Source organism: Triturus cristatus, chromosome 5_1 (assembly GCF_964204655.1).
Source record: "Triturus cristatus chromosome 5_1, aTriCri1.1, whole genome shotgun sequence".
Lineage (NCBI taxonomy): Eukaryota > Metazoa > Chordata > Amphibia > Caudata > Salamandridae > Triturus > Triturus cristatus.
Genome location: NC_140587.1, coordinates 486,942,016 through 486,961,203, shown reverse-complemented (window position 1 = coordinate 486,961,203; position 19,188 = coordinate 486,942,016). Strand labels below are relative to the sequence as shown.

Here is a 19,188-nt window from a genome sequence, read left to right as displayed (position 1 = left end):
GGGGTGGTGTTAGAGAGGCATTTCTATAGGTACTACTTAGTATATGGGACACCTGTGGTAAAATGCTGAGACTAGCATACTGGAGATAACTATTTGGCATATAGTGCATTTGTAGCAAAATGCTGATGTGGCCATATTGGAGGAAATACTTGGCATAAGGGTGGACAACAAAGGTATTTGGGAGATAGGGAGATGGAAACAATGACAAAAGTCGGGCCCTGACATACGGTATGTTTTTTTACACTAAGGTGTCACTCATACTGTCTAGATGGCAGCATTGGCTAAATTACGGCACTGACCTATTTTAGATAATTCTTGGCATATGGGTGCATCAATGGCATGTAGGGGGACCCATGACAAATTTGAGGCATGTATTACTCCCCAAGTATTTCAAAATCACCAGCCACCACTGTCCAATATTAAAATGCAAGGAAACAAACGAGCAAATTACAATGATGTTCACAGTTAAAACAGCCACTCTAAAGAAACAACAAAAATAGGAAGCATGCATACTCACCTTGAGATTAACCCTGGAGCACGCAAACATTCTACCCATTCTGGAAAAGGAATTGGGATGCTACAGAAATAAGCAATTGAACATCAAAAAGGAAAGCAGCAGCACTGCCAGAGTCTAACTAGCACCAAAATAAGTCCTATCTTAGTTGGACAATTCTACTGTGTAGGTTGAAAGAGATGAGTTCTAGCCGAAACATTCCGGTTAGAAGCAATTTGATGCACCATCTTGGCTTGCTAACTCTTTAGAGTCTCCCAAGATTGACCCACCACCTTCGAGTAATGCACTAGAGGTTCAGAATGTCTGTTTGTGAATGCCCATCACTGAATACGGTGATAAACCCAGGGTAGAGCCACCCTCCTGGCACTACCCAACCAACCATCGAGCCACTCCGATATTGCAGTTAACTTTTGGACTCAAGCTGTCCCAATCTGCTCTCCAAAGCAGTTGAACAATATTCCATGCCTTTTGAGACCCGCCCTGCTCCCCTCTGCAATCACAGGTGTCACTTCGCCTCTGGGTTTTGTTTCATTGCGTCCCGCATGCAGCCAACCAGACCGATCTAGGATGTTCCTTTTTCTGCAGCTCAAAATGACTGTACACGTACAGTGAGGATGTACAGTAAGGCTGGCACGGGGAAGAGAAAAGAGAACTCGATGGCGCACGCTCCATATTCTTATATTTCTGAAATGAGGCTTTAGGGCTGTGCGGGGCTCGTTTCAACCCCGTCTTGAAGGAAGGAAGGAAGGAAGGGTCGGAAGGAACTCCGTAACAGTGTTCTCTAATCTAGAGTAAAAGTCTGCAAAAAAAATAAATACTTTTAGGTGTACAATTCAAGCAAATGAGCACATTTAAATGTACCCACTTCCTGCTGCGAAAGATCCCCATTTAGAGAGGCTACCATAAATTACTTTTATGTATCATCAGTGCTTTGTTTCTGCGATGGTATTTGACTACTGGTCATTATTTGTCGTATTTAAAAATGAATAAATAAAGAATTGAGATGCAAAAAAAAGAGAGGCTGTCGGATGGAGGTAATGCCAGCGTGAATGATAATTCTGCATGCGCTGGTGGCTTTGGTAGGCGCAGGAAGAATGAAGAGTTTTATAAGATTTTAATCCAATAAAGCACACCCCAAGCAGCCCGGTAGACAAATGCACACTATAAGTGCAGAGTTTCCCCAACATCTTAAACTAAAGGCACTTATTATATGGACAGAAAAACTAAAAAATGGAGATCAGGTGAGCTTTTTGTGACTAATAGAGTGATTCAAACCCCTAAACACACCTCTGTAAACAATGGCTAAATCTGATATGACTGCCTTCTTCGAAAGCCATTGTATAGATACAGTGGGGGAACCCAGTATCCCTCAGAACCTGGGTAAGTATAAGTAGCGCTACAGTGGTTCTGTGGGGGAAAACAATTGCATTGTAAATGAAGACTAATCTGGTACCAATATTATATAGGACTCTCCTTAACTAATATGCCAGAGAGAAAATTAGGCTAAATCACAGCACGCAACAAAATAAATAATGAATATTGGAACACAATCGTACAACCAAGAACTCCAAATGTTTGCAAAAACTATTATTGGTTTTTTTGGGAGTTTTTTCCACAAAGATACATTTTTCAAGGGCTGTCAAAGTGAGGCATAATTGTAATGTGACAAGTGTTTCAAAGTGACAATTGGTGCCCAGTGCTGATGGTGCAGTGCATATATACAAGAGTGAAGCTATATACAAATATGTGCAAGTTGAGGAATGGTCAGAAGACAATGAAGCCAATAACTCTGGGTATGGCAAAGCTTTGTAAAGACTGAGCCATATGTTATCGTAGACGTTTCGACCCTGATAATGTGTTAGTGTGATGTCATAGCGGGTCTTCTTCAGGACAAAAGACAGCCTTGCTAGTGGGCAGTATTCCTGGGCATCCCTCGCCGAATGGAGGCTGCCAGAAAGATCTGCACTCGTCTGGAAGGCTCAGGTGAGTGGAATCTCTGAGATGAGGTAAGGTGATGAATAATTTCCTTTAAATTAACACAGCCAAGTTGTGCCCCATGTTCAGTTCGAAATAAAATGAATCAGGGAACAGGATATAATTCCAAGAAAATCCAGGCAAAAAGTCCGTGGATGTTGATCCCTGAGGGATTGCTGATTGTGAAGCTAATTGTTAAGCATCAACAAAATTGACTTATTTCATGCTGAGCAGACGTTTCCACACTGGAAACCTGCAAATACCACTCTTATTGTGAGAGTTGTAGCAGAGTCTGTAGAGTTGCATTTCACATAGGGTCAGTGAGGTTACTGAAACAAAAACTAAGTGTTGCACCTACTAAAGCATGAACTTCTGAGTTGTGCATATGGATAATAAAGTTGTGCATGCGCACAGGAATGGCATGCACACTTATAAAGAAGTTGTGTGAACACTGACGAAAGTCGTGAATTGACATTTGAGTTACGTGCACAGATAAGTACATGCATTAATGGTTTCCTAATTTATAATAAGGTGTAGCATATCTATAAACATTTGTACGTACTTAAGTTGTTCTGCTCAGGCGTAATTAAGTTATATATTCTAATAATTAATACGTTGAAACATAAGGCCTAAAAGTAGTGTATACAAGTTGTAAAGCTGCACATACACAACGCAAAGTTATGATTTTCCCGCCTACAGATCATGTCCAAAGTACTGTGCATAATGAAAAGCAGAGTTCTCCTTAAATGTCGAATGTTTCTAGAGGCACACTTTTTTGGTCATGACATGTAGAAAAAAAACAAATCAACTTACAGAGCGCAACCAATAGGGTTGAGACGACACCGAGAACTAACTACACGTAGCAAGTAATCTAAATGGCTGTGTTTTCTGGGACGTGGTATGGCACCTTTCATGTCTGGTTTTATTTATGTACCGCCACAACTCCAAGCACAGCAGCCCAAACACCATCGTTGTCAGAGTAACTGTTGTGTAAGGTCGGTGTTAAGGTTAGCAAAACACAGTCGCTGCCCGCAATACTCGGGGGGGGGGGGGGGGGTCGCGCGGGGGTTACCGCAGGGGAGGGGACGTAAAAATAAAATGAAAACCTACCTGACCGGGTCCCGCGCAAGCCGGCTCTGCTCCTGGGGCAGGTCCCGCGTGGCCTCTGCTGCTCCTGAACAGGAACAGACATGCTCCCTCCCCTCCTTTAGCCAATCACAATGCTACAGTGGCAGCATTGTGATTGGTGTGGAGTCAAACGGTGTCCAGCCGAGCACCAGTAGGGGTGCCATTTTCTCTATGTAGGCTGCATAGAGAAAATGTAGCGTGCCCATGACTGCTTTGGTCAGTCCCAGGGCTGACCAAACTGTCAGGGCACTCAGAGTGGTGCAAGTCACTCCTCCCCCAACCTGCCCAACCCCAGCCAGGCATACCCCTGCCTTCAGCGTGCGAAGCAGAAAATAAAATGGTATTTCAAATACCATTTTATTTTCTGCTTCTCGCACTGCGAGAAAGCAGTGGGGGCGGTGCTCCAACGCCCTAATGGAGTGGCCGCCACTGGCCCAGGGCATGTAAGTTAGAAGTTCACCCTAAGGATTGCAGCACTGGTTGTGCCACCCTGGGTGTGCCATCGTTAAAATGAGTCTCCAAGTCCGCCATTGCAGACTGGAAGAGCAGTTTTAAACTGCTAGTCCGACTTTGCCATTTAAAGCAACGGCAAAGCCAAGTCTCCCCCTTCAATATATGTAAGACCCTAAGACAGGGTGCAGCATATTTCACGGGAAGGACATGTATTTTATATGTTTTGACAGTAGAAACATGAAATTGATTGCTGCCTTTAGCCAGTACAGGCTTACACACTGACCCCTCAGCTGTGCTAACTCCTGAACTGTGCAGCCAAAGTTGATGCTCCAAAGTATCAAACAACTCGTTACATTGAGCTCAACTATGTAAATTAATGTATCTGATAGAGACTACTAGCCGCAGATTCCTTCACGTAGAATTATCCCCAGGCGTGAGATTGGATCCGGAAACTTTTGCCACAGCATCCCTGCGCGCCGGGGCGACATCACGCGACTCCGCCCAGGCGTCGTCTGCGTACGTGACGTCAGCGAGGTCACATAAGACCCGCCCTGGCGCGCCTACGTCAGTTTTTTTCCTTTTCCGCGTGCAACGCGGATCCGTTCCTTGCTGCGGGCCTGTTTCAGGCCCCCCTTTCTTCCATTCTTTTTTAGTGGGAGCAGTGTGCGAATGCCTTCCGGCTTTAAAACTTGCACATTTTGTGGGCGTCTTATGTCGGCGACGGACCCTCACCTCATTTGCATGTGGTGTTTGGGGGAGGATCACAGCACCTCGGATTGTGCGGCGTGCCAAAAGTTGAAGCCAAAGTCGTGGCAGGAGCGCCGCAGGAAGCTTCTCTTGGCGCGTCTCTCCAGGTCGACGTCCTCCCCTCGGTCTGCTTCGGCGGATGGCTTCAGGTCCGGCCGTGGTAGTCGTCCTCGCCTTTCTCCGATGTCACGTGAGCATCGCTCCCCGGTGGGTAAGTGTCGCAGTTCGTCCCGCAGGTGATGAGGCCCCGTGTATCGTCCTTTTCACAGTTTCCCGGTGTTGGGGCATCGAGAGTCCAGATGGAGACTTACGCGGCGGCTTTGCAGGCCTCGCTGACGTCTCCTCCTCCTTCCCCTCCTGGGTCGTCGGCGGATCCCTTGCCTCGCGCTGGGCCCTCCACGCCGCCGCCATTGACGACTGTGTTGCATCCAGGCTTGGAGGATATGGTGCTTATGGGGTGCGGCTCCTTTGGGGCACCTCCTTCAGGCCACGGCGTCTCTGCCTCGCCGCAAATCCCCACGGGGGTCCCTGTGGTGTCGTGGGAGGTCGCCGGGGCTCGGGTCGCATCCCCGAGCCCCTCTCGGTCCCTTGGCAGGGTGGTCCTGTCTAAGGCCGGGATGACGCCGCTACGGCGCCGGCAGCAGCTGGACCGTGCGGAGCCACAGGGGTCCTTGGCCCCTCCTCGTCCCGCTCCGGGTCGAGGTCAGACCCCTCGTCCTGGCTGCCTCGTTGGAGGGCGAGTCAGAGGTTGTATCGTCCCTGGCGCCGCCACAGGGATTGCCGGGCGACCTTTGCCTCCTTCTGGGCCGCGGCTGGTGGAGAGCTTCGGGCCCCTCCTCGGGCCCATCTTGTTCCCCCACTCAGGTGGTTGTCTCGTCAGGGGTCGGGACGGCTCCTCTCCATAGTCGGTGCGGCTCCAGCTCTACTCTAGTCCCCGCTCCGGTCTCCAGTGCGGGGTGACTTGGAGGTCCCTTGCCCGTCGACGCCGGATGACGCCAGTGTCCTGCCTCAAGCGGCGGACTCCACGGCTCCGCAGAGGGGTCGTACAGCGGATTCGTCTTCGGACGCTCCTTCTCCGGAGGCAGGCTGCATTTTGGTGTCGTCCTCCCCGGAGACTGGTCGCCGTATGGTGTCTTTTTCACCGGTGTCCGTCGGAGGAGCGGCAGATCCCTCATTCTTCGGCATCTCCTGACTTCCAGGTCTGGCCCTTGCCTGCCCCGCTTGGCCTCGGGGGCGGCCGCCTTAGTTTGCAGCCGTCGCCCACAGAGGAGTTGCTTTCTCCACCGCGGGGCCCTACGGATGCGGGTGCAGTCTTCACTCGGTGTCCACGGCTGTGGGCATCCTACGCATGGGCGACCTGGTGGCTCACTTTCCGGCGGACCATCTAGTGGAGGTCCTCCACCAGGGCTCTGGTGGGAGGGAAATGTTGCTTCCCTTTGAAGGTTCGCTCCTTTCTGCTTTGACAGGGGCTTGGAGGCGTCCTGCCTCCGGGGACCCGGTGCCTCCGCATCTTCTGCATCAGCACCTTCCGACGCCACGTGACCCGGCGGTCCTGTCCGTTCACCCCTCAGCCGCCAGTCCCCTTCTGCGGACTGCTTTTCCCTCCCTGCCACCCCTGTTGGCTCTGCCATCCAGAGAGGCCCGCTGGCTGGACACTTGGGGACACAACATTTTCACCTCGACCAGCGCGGCCCTGCGGGCCTTTAACACCTTGTGTGTGCTGGCTAGGGCCTCCTCCTGTTTGTGGGACTCGGCTGAGTCTCTGGGGTCTGCAGCGTCCCAGGAGGCTGCTTAGGTGGATTTGCGGCACCATGCGTTGGATGGCTGGGAGCTGGCGGCGTTTATTCTCCGCTCCGCTCTAGACGTCCCAGGGGCGCCATGCTTGGCTTCGGGACTGCGTCTTCCCCGAAAATATTCGGGAGAGACTCCTTGATCTCCCATTTGATGGCAGTCTGTTGTTTCATGCCCCGGCTGACTCCGCCATCCAGAGGCTCTTGGCAGGGGTCCGTCCTCCTCCTCCTCCGTCCTCTCCTCAGTGACTTCTGAGTTAGGGTTGCCTTTCGGTCTTCTTAGGCCGGCGGTTGTGGAGTATGGTTTTCTGGCTGATTATGTCCTTCCTTGGGACTTTGGCATTGTTGGCTGCTGGACGGCCCCTTGTTGCTGTTGTGTGGGAGTTCTGCAGGAGTTGCTCCGCAGTCTTGGCCCTGAGATTGGGACTTCTACTTTGCTTGGGCTGCTGTCAAGCCTGTTGCGGGGATGTTTTTGTTCCCCGTGGTTCTTTTGTTTCTTCCTCTGCTGCGGAAGTTTTTCCAAAGAGGGTTCCCCTATATTGGGACTTCACATGTCCTATGTGGGGCTATGGTAGCTATCATATGGCTTTTGCTCTGCTGGAGGGTTCTGGTCACCTTTGGGTACCTATTCTCCTTGGTGTTTCCGTAGGTTGCGTTGCTCCCTGAGGTCGTGTGTGCGGCCACTCGTGGTGGTGGTGGTCCGGGCCTCTCCTTCTCTCCCTGCTTCCTTTCTGCGGTCTGGGATGTCCCTTACTAGGCATTGCCTACTTGGTCTACCTGGGGCCTCGAGCTGTTCTTCTTGCTTCTGGCCTTGACTGCCGGCATTGTTCTGGCTGACGGGCCGCTCTCCATCTGAAGTGGGCTTGCCTTCTTCTCCCTAGTTTCCTTTTGCTCTCTAAGCTTCTTCTTCCTGTCTTGGCATTCGATGGAAGCTGTGCTGCCTTGTGGGGGAGTGCGGTGCTTCGGCCTCTCAGCCCTTGCTTGCTCTGCTGTGGGTGTGTGAGCCTCTTCAGCCTTCTTTTCCTCCTATGTCCCCTTGGGGTCGGTGGGGTTCTGCTTTTGGGGGTTCCCTTGGCCTGGCAGGTGCGAGGTTCTACCTAGTCCACAGATCTGGTCCCCTGTGGGGCCCTTTGCTCTGCATTGGCTGGTGGGGTCCTTTCGCAGACCCTCCTTCCCCGGGGGTATTGCTAGGGTATCTATTCTACGTAAAGAAATCTGCGGCTAGTAGTCTCCATCAGATGTACGAGTTACTTACCTTTGGTAACGATGTATCTGGTAGAGACAATTCTAGCCGCAGATTCCTTCACGGCCTGCCCTTCCTCCCCTATTCTCCGAGGACCCTTGGGTTGGTCTTTGGTACTCGCCTCCTGGGGTGGGCTGTGTCTCCTGTGAGTGCCTTCCTTGCTCTCGACGGGTGGCTCCAGCTGGGGGCGGTTCCTTCCTCCCTTGATTCTTTGGAGGATGGTGTTTCTGTGTGCTGGTGCCCTGCTGCTTTGGCTACTCCAGGTTTGGTGGGGGGGGGGGGCGGGGGGGGGGGGTGTTTGCTTCTATGCTTGTCCTCCCATACCTCCGTCCCTTCCATTGCTGTCCTCTGGTTTGAGGATCCTCTGGCCATGTCTTGCCCTTGTCCTCGTGGGTGGTTGCCCTCTAGGTTGGGGTGACTTGGTGGTGGTTGTCCCTGTCCATCTTGGGACTGGTCCCCTTCCTTGCTCAGGATGAGGGGGGTAGGCTTCCTCCGTGTGCCATGACTTATGCTTGTTCTTCCCTTTGGGGCACAGGGATGGTAGGCTGTCTATGTGCGGGCAGGGTGTCTGCACAGGTTTCTGCTTGTTCTTCTTTCCCTGCCCTTGGGGTCTGCTGTGTTGGCACTATCCTGGTGGTGGTGTTAGTCACTTTTTCTTTCCAACTTTTCTGCTCTTCGCACACTGTTCCCATGCTCCCACAGTTTATCTGGTGATTCCGCGTTGTGGTGCGGAAAAGTTCTCCGAAGAAAACTGATGTAGGCGCGCCGGGGCGGTTCTTATGTGACCTCGCTGACGTCACGTACGCGGACGCCGCCTGGGCGGAGTCGCGTGATGTTGCCCCGTCCCCCCGGCACGCAGGGATGCTGTGGCAAAAGTTTCCGGATCCAGTCTCACGCCTGGGGATAATTCTACGTGAAGGAATCTGCGGCTAGAATCGTCTCTACCAGATACATCGTAACCAAAGGTAAGTAACTCGTACAACAGGTTGGGGAGTGCCTTGAATCTCCTGCGCCCTGAAATGTTGCAGATGGAGCCTATCCCCAAGACATCTTTCTTCCCCCCTGGGGGAACGTGCTAATAACTTCCAGGAAAAGAGATAATAGAAGCCTGCACTGGGGTTAGGTGATGCCTCCCTCCTGGTGGAAGCCACATGGGTGTTGGCCAAACAGGTCAATTTTAAAGGAGAAGCCGCCTTTGAAAGATAAATGGGTAATATCTGGGAGAGGGGATTCTCACTTGTCTAGGTAGGCATGCCGGCACAAGGGACATGGAAGGGTAAACCAGATGCCAAACTGGTTTCTCATGGGTGTGTAGCCCCCTCCTTGGTAGCCGCACCTCTAGGTTTGGCTAGGGAGTTCTGGTCACCAAGAGAGTGGTTCTGCCTTGTTGGGAGTGCGCAGAATGGTGCATCCTGGGATAGATAGCCAGATGCCACACTTTCCGGTAAGTGGTCATCAGGAGAGCGAAAACCTAGTACCCCATTGGCTACTAACTGAGATCTCGACTAGACTTGAAGAAGGACTGCTCTGTTGAGCCGTGTTACTGGCAAAGAGAGGCTGCACAGAAATGGGTTGCACCTGCTGAACCTGGAGGCTAGCAAAGGAGTGGGACTATGTCTGCAGTGCCCTTCTCATGTAGGAGTCCTCTCCAGAGTCAAGCCTAAGAGCCTAAGCAAGAGACTCCATGGGTCAGTTGGCTGACCTCCTGTTCGCAGCACAGTGCCGCAAAAGCTGAAGAAGCTTTCTGGGGCAAGTTGGTAGTGCAGAATCTTGAGATCGCTGCTGTGTAGCACCAGAGACAAGAATCTGATACTCAAAGTTGCACCCGAGACCGCAGGGGAGTCAACAGAGTGCAGCTTGACCATACAGAAGACAGTTTACCACCCAGGGAAGGGTTTGACTGTGACCACGATACCAGGTGACTGGTATTCGAGTGGCGACTGGAGATCTGCCAGGACTGAGAGGATTTCAAGGACTCTACCCTGGGGCCAGGACCACCTTACCTCCTCCTTAGACTGAGGAATAGCTGTAGAAACACCTCCGCCAACTGCATCGCAACCACAGCATCCATGAACATCCTGTATCCCTTGCATCAGGACCAGTTCCATAGAAACCTACAGCAAAGGGCAAAAGTGCCTTGAATTGACTGTTAACTGCTTCACCTGCTGAGGTAACTGTTTCTGAGAGCCTAACTAGTCCCCTTGACTAGCTCCCATGTCGGAGTTGATTTAGGAAGCTGGCTTTTTATGTGGTAGTGCTAATGTAAGGTCACACTATGCAAAAAGTACTGACGACCCTTATTGGTTTTCAGGGTTTAAATTAATAATCCCAAGTGTTCTATTTGTGGTAGTGTGGGAGTCAGTAAATGAGACCCCTACTCGAGAAGAAACTCCAGACCAATTAAAATAAATAACACACATTTTTATATAATTTTAGAAGTCAAGATCATTGAAATCGGGTACATCGTTTCGGAGTTATAGATTTTTGTAGTATTAGCAAAAATGCAGTCCAATAACAGTTTTGAGGTATGAGCCTCGGACGCGGGAATTTTATTCTATGAGAGAAACATGCATTGCGTACATATACTTGTGAGCGGTTCTTGAGGGTGCTTTTTGGGACTTAAGGTGCTTAGGGTCCAAGGTCCCTGGAACCACCAGCAGTTTGGTTTTACCTGCCCTGGGTAGTCCTGGTGCAGATAAACTGGCTGCATTGTAGCCTCGAGTGTTACACGGTAACGTCTGTGTCGAATGTTCCTGGGAAAAAAAGGCTACAAGGTGGTACTTGGGGACAAGTTTGGCAGAACACAAGGGGGGGGCTTGGCTGTTGAGGGTCTCTAGAGCACAGGGACACAGCTGGTTTATGTAAACCCGGGTTGGGGGGGGGGGGGGGGCTCAGGTGCAGAGGTGTTTTGTCTGGTGGGTTGCTGTAGTTAGAGGCTCGCACTTGGCCCTCAATGGCAGGCCGGTGTTGGTGTCAGTGATGTCTTGAATGGACACGCAACACATCTTGGAAGTTTAAAGGGCTCTGTTACCCAGGGTATTGGTGCTGAGAGGCTCCAGGAGGGGTCAGCATCTCAAGACGTGTTGAAAGCAACAGGGCTGGACTCCTGAACTCACGGCAAACTCTTCCTGGCAGGATGCTCCCTCGGTGGGCCCGATGGCTTGCAAGACAAAGTGTTGGGTTGATGTAGTCGGTGCTTGCAGATGGGATGGCTCCTTCACCCCAAGGGAGATGCTGCTTGGTTGTTGAAGATAAACAGTCCTCCAAGTGTTTGGGGAAGCTGTTCAGCCTCTGAGTGAGTTGGTCTTTGTGATTGTCACGGTGCAAGCAGCCAGGCAGGGCTTGGCACCAATTTCGGTGCAGGACCTCTGTTCGCACAACTTCGGCTCTTCTTTATCCTTCCTTGGTTCCTGGTTGACAAATCTGAGTTCCTGGTGTCGGGGGCGGGGTGACACCTAAATACTGAATTTAGGGGTGTTAAACAGAGTTTAAGGTAGTAGCCAATGGGCTACCTACCCCTTGGGTGACTACACAACTTATATGACCACTTCCTGTGGGCATAAATCTGACCTAGAGTTCCTAGTTTCACTAAAAACAAAATGGTGAAACCCTTCTTCGAATGGCCACTTCAGGTGTCCTACCTTAGGGTTGTGCCTTGCTAGATAGTGCAATATGCCTACTTCTAGCTAGTTTTCCTGCCTGTTCTGGTGCCAAGTATGCAGCAGGGCAGGGGTGGCATTCTCCAGGTCTGAAAGAAGCCGGACATCGCATATCATAGGCTGCATAGGATTTAAACCCTGTGGCCTTGGTATTCTCATTTACTAGGCATCCTGCTGGAGGAGGTGTTATAACCTTCCTCCAGAGCAGGCATTTTTCCTGATCTCCGAGAGCATTGGCTCCCCCGAGCAGGGGGTCGGAAACTCATCTGTGTTGGTAGTCTGGAAGAGCCATCACACTAAATGACTGGTAGGTTTTAGGGGGTACCTATAAGGTGCCCTTTGGGTGCATGCCATAATATATATATCACTGGCATCACTGTGCGTTTATTAAGGCAAGGACCTTGATACCAAACACCATTATTTTCATTGAAGCTATTATGTAGCTGGATAACTCATAATGACCAGTGCCCAATCCATATGCTTAAGATTGCTTCCTGATCACTTGCAGCGTCGTGGCAATGGAAACCGATATCACAGGGGCATATCTGCTCATGCAGATATGTTCCCTCATATAATTCAATGCACCCTGTCTTAAGGCTCAAAGGCCTGCTGTAGGAGTGACTTACATATAGTATATGCAGTGTGCATGGGCATGGCACACAGGGAGTGTGCCATGTCATGAGCCATTACACACATCCTGCAACGGTAGGGTGAATGCAGTTTTTGTGTGGGTCCCTTTGGGTGGCACAATACATGCTGCTGCACTTGAGGACCCTCTTTAGTACCCAAGCCCTGGCTACCACAGGTACAATTTACTAGGGACTTACAGGGGCGCTTAAGTCCTTGCCAATTTGGGTTATCATTAGATATTTACCTGTGTGCAGGGACCCAGTGCGCTTTCAGTTGACAAGCATCAGTACCAGGACAAAAAGTGAGGGGTGACCTTGTCATGAAGGGGAACTTTGCTACAGTCGGTCACTCAAAGTAACTCTAACCGAGCGCAATACAACTACCCTAAACGTTGGCTCAGAAAGGTTCAAAGTGTCACATTTGTTAAATTTGCCAGTGTTTGTTTCGGATTGAGTAAAAAATGCCTATTTACTGTACCTTGTAAAATCAATATCTGCGGAACCCTCCATTGGATCTTTTTTTGATATGATGTCTAAAAATACATAAATACAGTATTTTTATAAATTGGTGTAAGCTTTGCTTATGAGGGCCTCTGTGAAATTTTAATTATGACCAGAGGTGCAACACTGACACAAGATGTAATTGAAATCTAGAATTACTGGCACGCAGAAAGTAACCTAACTTGAGGTTGCTTTCTTTGAAAGTGAATTTGTGCATTTGATAGGTCCTCTTGTTGTTACTTTCATTTCAGTCTTATGTCCTTTTTAGGTCTCGCCTAGCTATTGCGTTTACGCAATCGCTATGCGAGACTCTAGTAAGAGGGGCATTTCAAAGTGCTCCCAAAAGTGGATTGCATGGAGAGCACGCGCACAATCACGTGCATCGTGCCGCCATGCAATCCGTTTGGGGAAGCGCTTCAGCCCACTGGCACGTGCACGTGTCACAGCCTCTGCATCATACTTCAAAGGGTCCGCTCCCCCGCCTGGAATGCACTCCCCCTCCAAGCGCGCGCGCCAAATTTGCTTTCACTTTCGCGCGGCGGGCGCTCGCGTCCGGACCACTTTAGAAGCCGGGCTTGTTCTTCTAATGACACCCAGGATGTCTGTGTGATGGAAATAGAGGGTGTTTTCTTATTAATCTCCTCGCTGCTCTGCGTCTGTGGTCCCCGCAGCGCCGCGCTCACCCCGGAGGGGTCAGGCCTCTCCAAGCCATTCATTAAAACTTATAAAATTAATCACCGCCATCATCATCTTCGCCGCCGTCACACATGGAGGCCGGGGCAGGGGGCACCTGCCGGAAAAGTGCCTCTATTTGTAAATTGCATTAGCTGTCCTCTCGACTCTCCGTTAATGAGGTGCCACGGCGGCATTGTCTGCCCATTGATCGCCCGCCTCGCGCCCTGGCAATTAGCGGCAGGCGCCGTGTCGATGCTGCGAGATGGCAGGGGCGGTCGCCCATTACACCCGCACCTCCCTGGCACTCCAAGCCCTCGCTTACTTCCAACCCATCCTGGCAATTAATAACCTGCTATTTTTATTTTCTTGATTTTTTTAATTAAATGAACTTGATTAGTTTATTATTATAGGGGCTGGGCGTATGGGCACGCGTAGTTGCTACTCTCGCCTTCCCAGAAAATGAGATCGTTCAGTTAGCGCCCACTTTGAAGCGAGAAGCCTCTTGACGCTATGCACTTATTGGTTGTCCTTGAGATTCCAGGAGGCATGAGCCTCACACTGCAGTGTTCGGATTGGCACTGTGTCATAATGTTGTGGTAAGAAATGCTGCGCTGGTGCTTCTGACTTCGTTGCGTCCATTCAGTCATCTTTGCGCAAAATACGCTTCGCTTTTCTCTTTCACGTGGTGTTGAAAAGGGTGGAGAGCGATTCCTGCCCGAGGAAAAGGTGCATGTCTGTTGAAACCAAATGTCATCAGCAAGGGGATGGGTAGTCAAAGCTTCAGGAGGCAGCACCGAGGCGCCTAATGCAAAATGTTGTATCGATTCTATAGCATGTCATCATACCTCTTGTCGGGCCCCTGAAGCGCCTTGCAGAAGACGAATCGGGCTTCCTCTTCTGAGGTTTTCGGATAAGATGAGGTGATGGTCGCTGTGCCATCAAGTCTTGGTGGTGGCGCGTGTGTGATGCCCAGAGAGTGCTCCAAGCTTGACGCAATGGCGTTTGACCACGTTTTATGCATTTATGGTGGAAAGCATAGACGTGTGAGTTTAGCAGCGCAAGTAACATATATCACCCAGTTAGGGCTGTACCCTTAGAGGTAGCCGAGCTTTTAAACTCTAAGAAGAGACAGGACCTTATCTTTTCTGAAATTCAAGTGATTCTGGATAGATCTGGTTTTCTTTGGGAGTTTATTCAATATTGTGCATGTCTGAATGAACTGTACTACCTCAAATGCAGGTTTTATGAACTGTAAGACTTATCAGCAGTAGGGCCTGAGTTAGACTGGCTGTGGCGGGCACCGGGCATTTTCCCGATGGGCCGGAAGGGTGAGGGCTTTTTTTGGACCGATGGGGCCGTTTTTAGGTCAAGCCTGGGCAGCGCATGCGCTGCTCTGCGTGACATGCTGTATTCAAGTATTGACTTGAAACACCTCCCACTCTCCGCCCATATTTGTCATTGGCTTGTGTCCTTGTCCTTTGTAAATTCTGGCTTCTGATTCGTTAATTGGCTTGTTAGACCTGCCTTAGTACCGCCTTGTCTTCATTTGTAACCTCCCATGAGGATTGGCCCTTTTACTTCTGTTGTTACACGATATGTCTGTAAGCACTATTTTCATTAATTAGTTTCTCCTACTGCAAGTACGACATGCTTTCCTGCACTATTCAGCGCGCCATGCGCACTTTCACTTCCCAAGCAGCCCGGGACAATGGCGGCCGCTTCTTTGAAATTAAATAGGTCTCGCGTTTACAAGAGTTTGAGCTTTTGGCATTGTAAATGACAATGCCTTTTATTTATGTGTTAATTATCAACACAGATAAATAAAATGCATTGTCATTTACAATGCCAATAGCTTAAACTCTCACAAATGCGAGACCTATTGCATTGCAAATGCTTGTTTATTATTGATTTCTTATTAATGGCTTAAAAAAATGAGATTGGCTTGATTAGAATTTGTATCACTTGCCTCTTCACCAAATCTACAGTAGACAATGTTTGTGAAATTAACACATTACTTTCAAGTAAAGGAGGTATACTTGGCATATTTCTTTCGCACCATTGTGGGGTACGAAACATCTCATTAGTGTGTTTCCCTCAGATGATCGCTTTACCAAGAGCACGCAGGGTGTCTCCTTTTCTGTTCGAATGTATTCAGTTTGATTTTGTCAATGTCTCTATACTGGAACAGGTATTCTCAGTGTTAAGGGGCACTTGTGGGTTCCCACAGCCTGTCCCTATATAGTGAGGGCACTGGAGAGGAATGGGATATGCTAATGGATCATTGTTTTTACTTTTGCTGTTTCAGAGAGGTGTCTTGACTTTGTAGATCAGGGAAGAAGGTGAACTTAATTCACTTCTTCAAGGACTCATTCATCCTAGTCACTGAATCCATTATTTTGCCATATTTTTTCAGAGATTTGCCTCGTGAATCCTCAAACGAGGGTGCAAGCTGACACCTTCTGCTCTCTACATTTTTGTTTTTTAAAGCATTTTATCTTACAAAATGTGTAGCTCCAGAGTGATTTGATTAATCAAGTCTCCAGCTAAGTGAGAGCTGAAAAACAGCATACAGCGTAGGGTAGAAGCAGTCAGGAACCAGATGGCTCCTTTCACTTTCTTCCCACTAGATAAAGCAAATTCTTAAGCTCACAAGCATAAAGAAGCTGTCCCTGTTAAAGTACTGGACCCTCCCATTTCACACTAAGTGCACACTCAAAGTCCACTCATGGTCACCAGTGTATAGTGCACGAAATTCGGTATCTCTGTATACATCTATAGCTGTATATATTGAAATAACACACACATTTAACATTTAAAGAACAAAATGATGTCATTGAACATGTGGCAAGTGATGTCATATCTAAGGTCATAAGTAGTGCATGGATAGGGTATACATTCTAGTTAGCTCAGTAAAATATAACTGGTGAATTTCATTACTCATGTTTTTTTAAACATGACTTTTTGTGGTAGCAACAAAAGTCAACACCCAACTATAACACAAATGTATCCTGTTTTTATTTTTTTTATTTTATTGAGTTTCTGTTTTTTTTTAATCATATCCCCCACTAGCATGGCTTATTGTAGTGCCGTTACTGGGTTGGAAGCAGGACCTGGCCTCCAACCAGATCCTGCATCCAACCACCTGCTGCAGGTGCAGAACCACCCAATGCTCATGACCTTCAGCCAGGCCCTGTGCCCAATCCCCTCTGCCCTACTCAATCCCCTCCACCTGCTGCTCACGGCGTTGGGTGCAGGGATGTGCCAGAGGCCAGGTTGTAACTCTAACCCATCAAAAGAAGTCGATTACAAGGCCTGGCCTCTAGCCAAGCCCTGCGCCAAAACACTGCAGGCGCCCAACCCCCAACTGCACACAGCTTTTGGCTGAACCTAGCATGGGTGATGGTTGCAGCTTCTGGCTTCCAGCCTGTGCTCAAACCCTCCCAGGCAGGTCCCCACTCCACATTTTACCTTTAACATTTTTTTCTCTGTTCTGCTGCTCAATCTTCACCTTCATGGTACCGCAGGACAGTGTAGCTTCACCCACTTCTTGCACCCTCCACTACAGGTGCTAGGTGATCAGGGTATCACTATCCTGCCCTACATTTTTAAACTTCAGGATATGGGGATCAAATCTCTGCATCCTATAATAGCGGGTGCAACATTTTTGCATCCAGCTTACCAGATCTCTCAGTACCATGGGACAGAAGAAAAAGCTTTCTTGGCCAATCAAGGGCTCTATTGTTTTATTTTCAGTACCAATTGACTTGCTCTGGGTCAACGGTCCAGAAATGCCGATTTTTGTTGTATCCCATTCATGACCACCTGAGCTCCTCTTTTAAGATACATTTATTAAAAACAGCAAAACCGTTTTTCACTGAATAATGAAAACCATGTATCTGAAAGAGACATGTTAGTGATAGATTCCTTACCTTAGAATATCCCCAGGCGTCAGACTGGGTCCGGAAAGTTTTCGTCAGCAGTAACCCCGTGCGTCGGTAGGTGTCATCGTACGGCTCTGCGTACGTCGCTGGCGTCGTAGCCACCGAGATGACGTCGTCGGAGCTACTTAGACGCACCAACACGCGCTGACGTCAGCTCTTTCTTTTTCCGCGGCAGCAGCACAGATCCGAGAGAGAGCGTTACCCCTAGTTAAAAGTTTTAACTTGGTTTCTGAGAACTTGTTTCTCTTGTTTTGTCGAGTACTCGACTCCTGGTGCAGTAGGGATGCCCGGGTTTAAGTCCTGTAGGGCCTGCCGTCGGAACATGTCGGTAGCGGACCCGCACGACGTCTCTTCTGCTTGGGGCACGCCCATGACCCCGATTGTCGGGCCATGGCGCCGAAAGCTTTGCGGGAGCGTTCCCAAAAGTTGTTGGCGGTCCGGCAATCGGTTCCGCGCCGAACGAGGTCCCGCTCCCGTGGGAGGTCAAGGGACCGGTCGCGGCGCCATCACCATCACTCGTCGGAATCGGGGACAGGTAAGTCACGGCGCCATAAAAAGTCGAAGAAGCGACGTTGCTCTTCCTCTACCCCTCACAGGTCGCGGGACGCGGTGGAGGTGGCGGGTGGTCACTCCCCTGCGGCTCCAATGGAGCCTCCGTTGTTGCCTGCGCCCTACCTGCCCTTTCCAGGCCCGCACGCGACTTCAGACGAGGTACAGGCCTTCGTGTCGGCCTTGCGCCGTTTGTTTGACCCATCGGGTCCCTCCGGAGTGCCTTCGGACCCCGCAGACCCGTTTGGCAGATCTGCCCTCGTGCCGCCGCCTTTGGACTCGGCTACGCCGGCACCATACCCTGCGGCGCCGCCGGCTCTGGACGCGCCGCCGGTCGTGGCGCCGCCACTCACGCCGGATGGCGCCGAACCAGGATTGGTCTCTTACCCCCCCCCCCCCCCCCCCCCCCCCCCTCACCCTCCGATTCCATTTCTTGGTGGGGAGTTTGTCCCATTTCCCCGGGCACCTCGTCCTTGCCGGCCTGTTCAACAACCGGTGGATGTAGAGGAGTACTGGGAGGGTTCTTGCAGCTCAATGCGAGGATGAGCCTGAATGGGAAGGCGACATGGAGGGTCTAGTGGATCTGGATTTCTCTCCACACCGTGGTACACTGTCCCCTTCTTCCGAGGCTACGGAGGTGGTTGGTACTTTTCAGTGGTGTTGCGTAGGGCAGCTGAGGCTCTTAACCTCGACCTCCCTTCTGTGCCTATCAGGACCAATCTCCTGACTGAGGTGCTGCAGCCAGCGTCCTCCGTGGAGCTGCTGCTGCCCTTCAACAAAGCGCTTACTGACATCCTGTTGAGCACCTGGAACAAACCTAACACAGGGGTTCCTCTAGATAAGGGTGTAGCTCGCCGCCATCACCCGGCGACCCCAGTTTCTGAGGCGGCACTCGCTCGGAGACGCTTTTCATGGCGAGTGGAGTTGCGGTCTATTGTATGCCTTTCCGCCTATACCACTTCTGCCCAGAGTGCTGAAGAAGATCAGACGCGTCCGGGCCCAAGTCATTCTTGTGGCACCGGACTGGGCTCGAAGAGGTTGGTATCCCGAGCTACTCAGTATGAGCCTGGATCCCCCTATCCGACTGCCTCTTCGGGAGGATCTCCTGTCGCAGCAACAGTGGACGGTCCTCCACCCGAACCTGTCCAGCCTCCACCTCCTTGCGTGGAGATTGAGCGGCGACAGCTGATTCCATTTGACTTGCCTCCGGAAGTCTGTAATGTGATTCTGGCAGCGTCCCTCCACTAAAACGGTATACGCCTGTCAGTGGAAAAAATGTGTGGCATGGTGCACAGCGAAAGCTGTAGATCCTCTTGCTGCCCCTCTTTCTGAGGTCCTATTGTTCCTTCTCTCTTTGGCCCAGCAGGGCTCTGCTCTGGGTACTA

General features: G+C 50.3%; 1 protein-coding gene across 2 annotated transcripts in view; it reads left to right on the top strand.

The window, feature by feature from the left end:
• The window catches only part of WWP1 (WW domain containing E3 ubiquitin protein ligase 1), an 850,740-nt gene that overhangs the window by 683,058 nt on the left and 148,494 nt on the right, over positions 1 to 19,188 (top strand). The gene's annotated exons all lie outside the window — the stretch shown is intronic.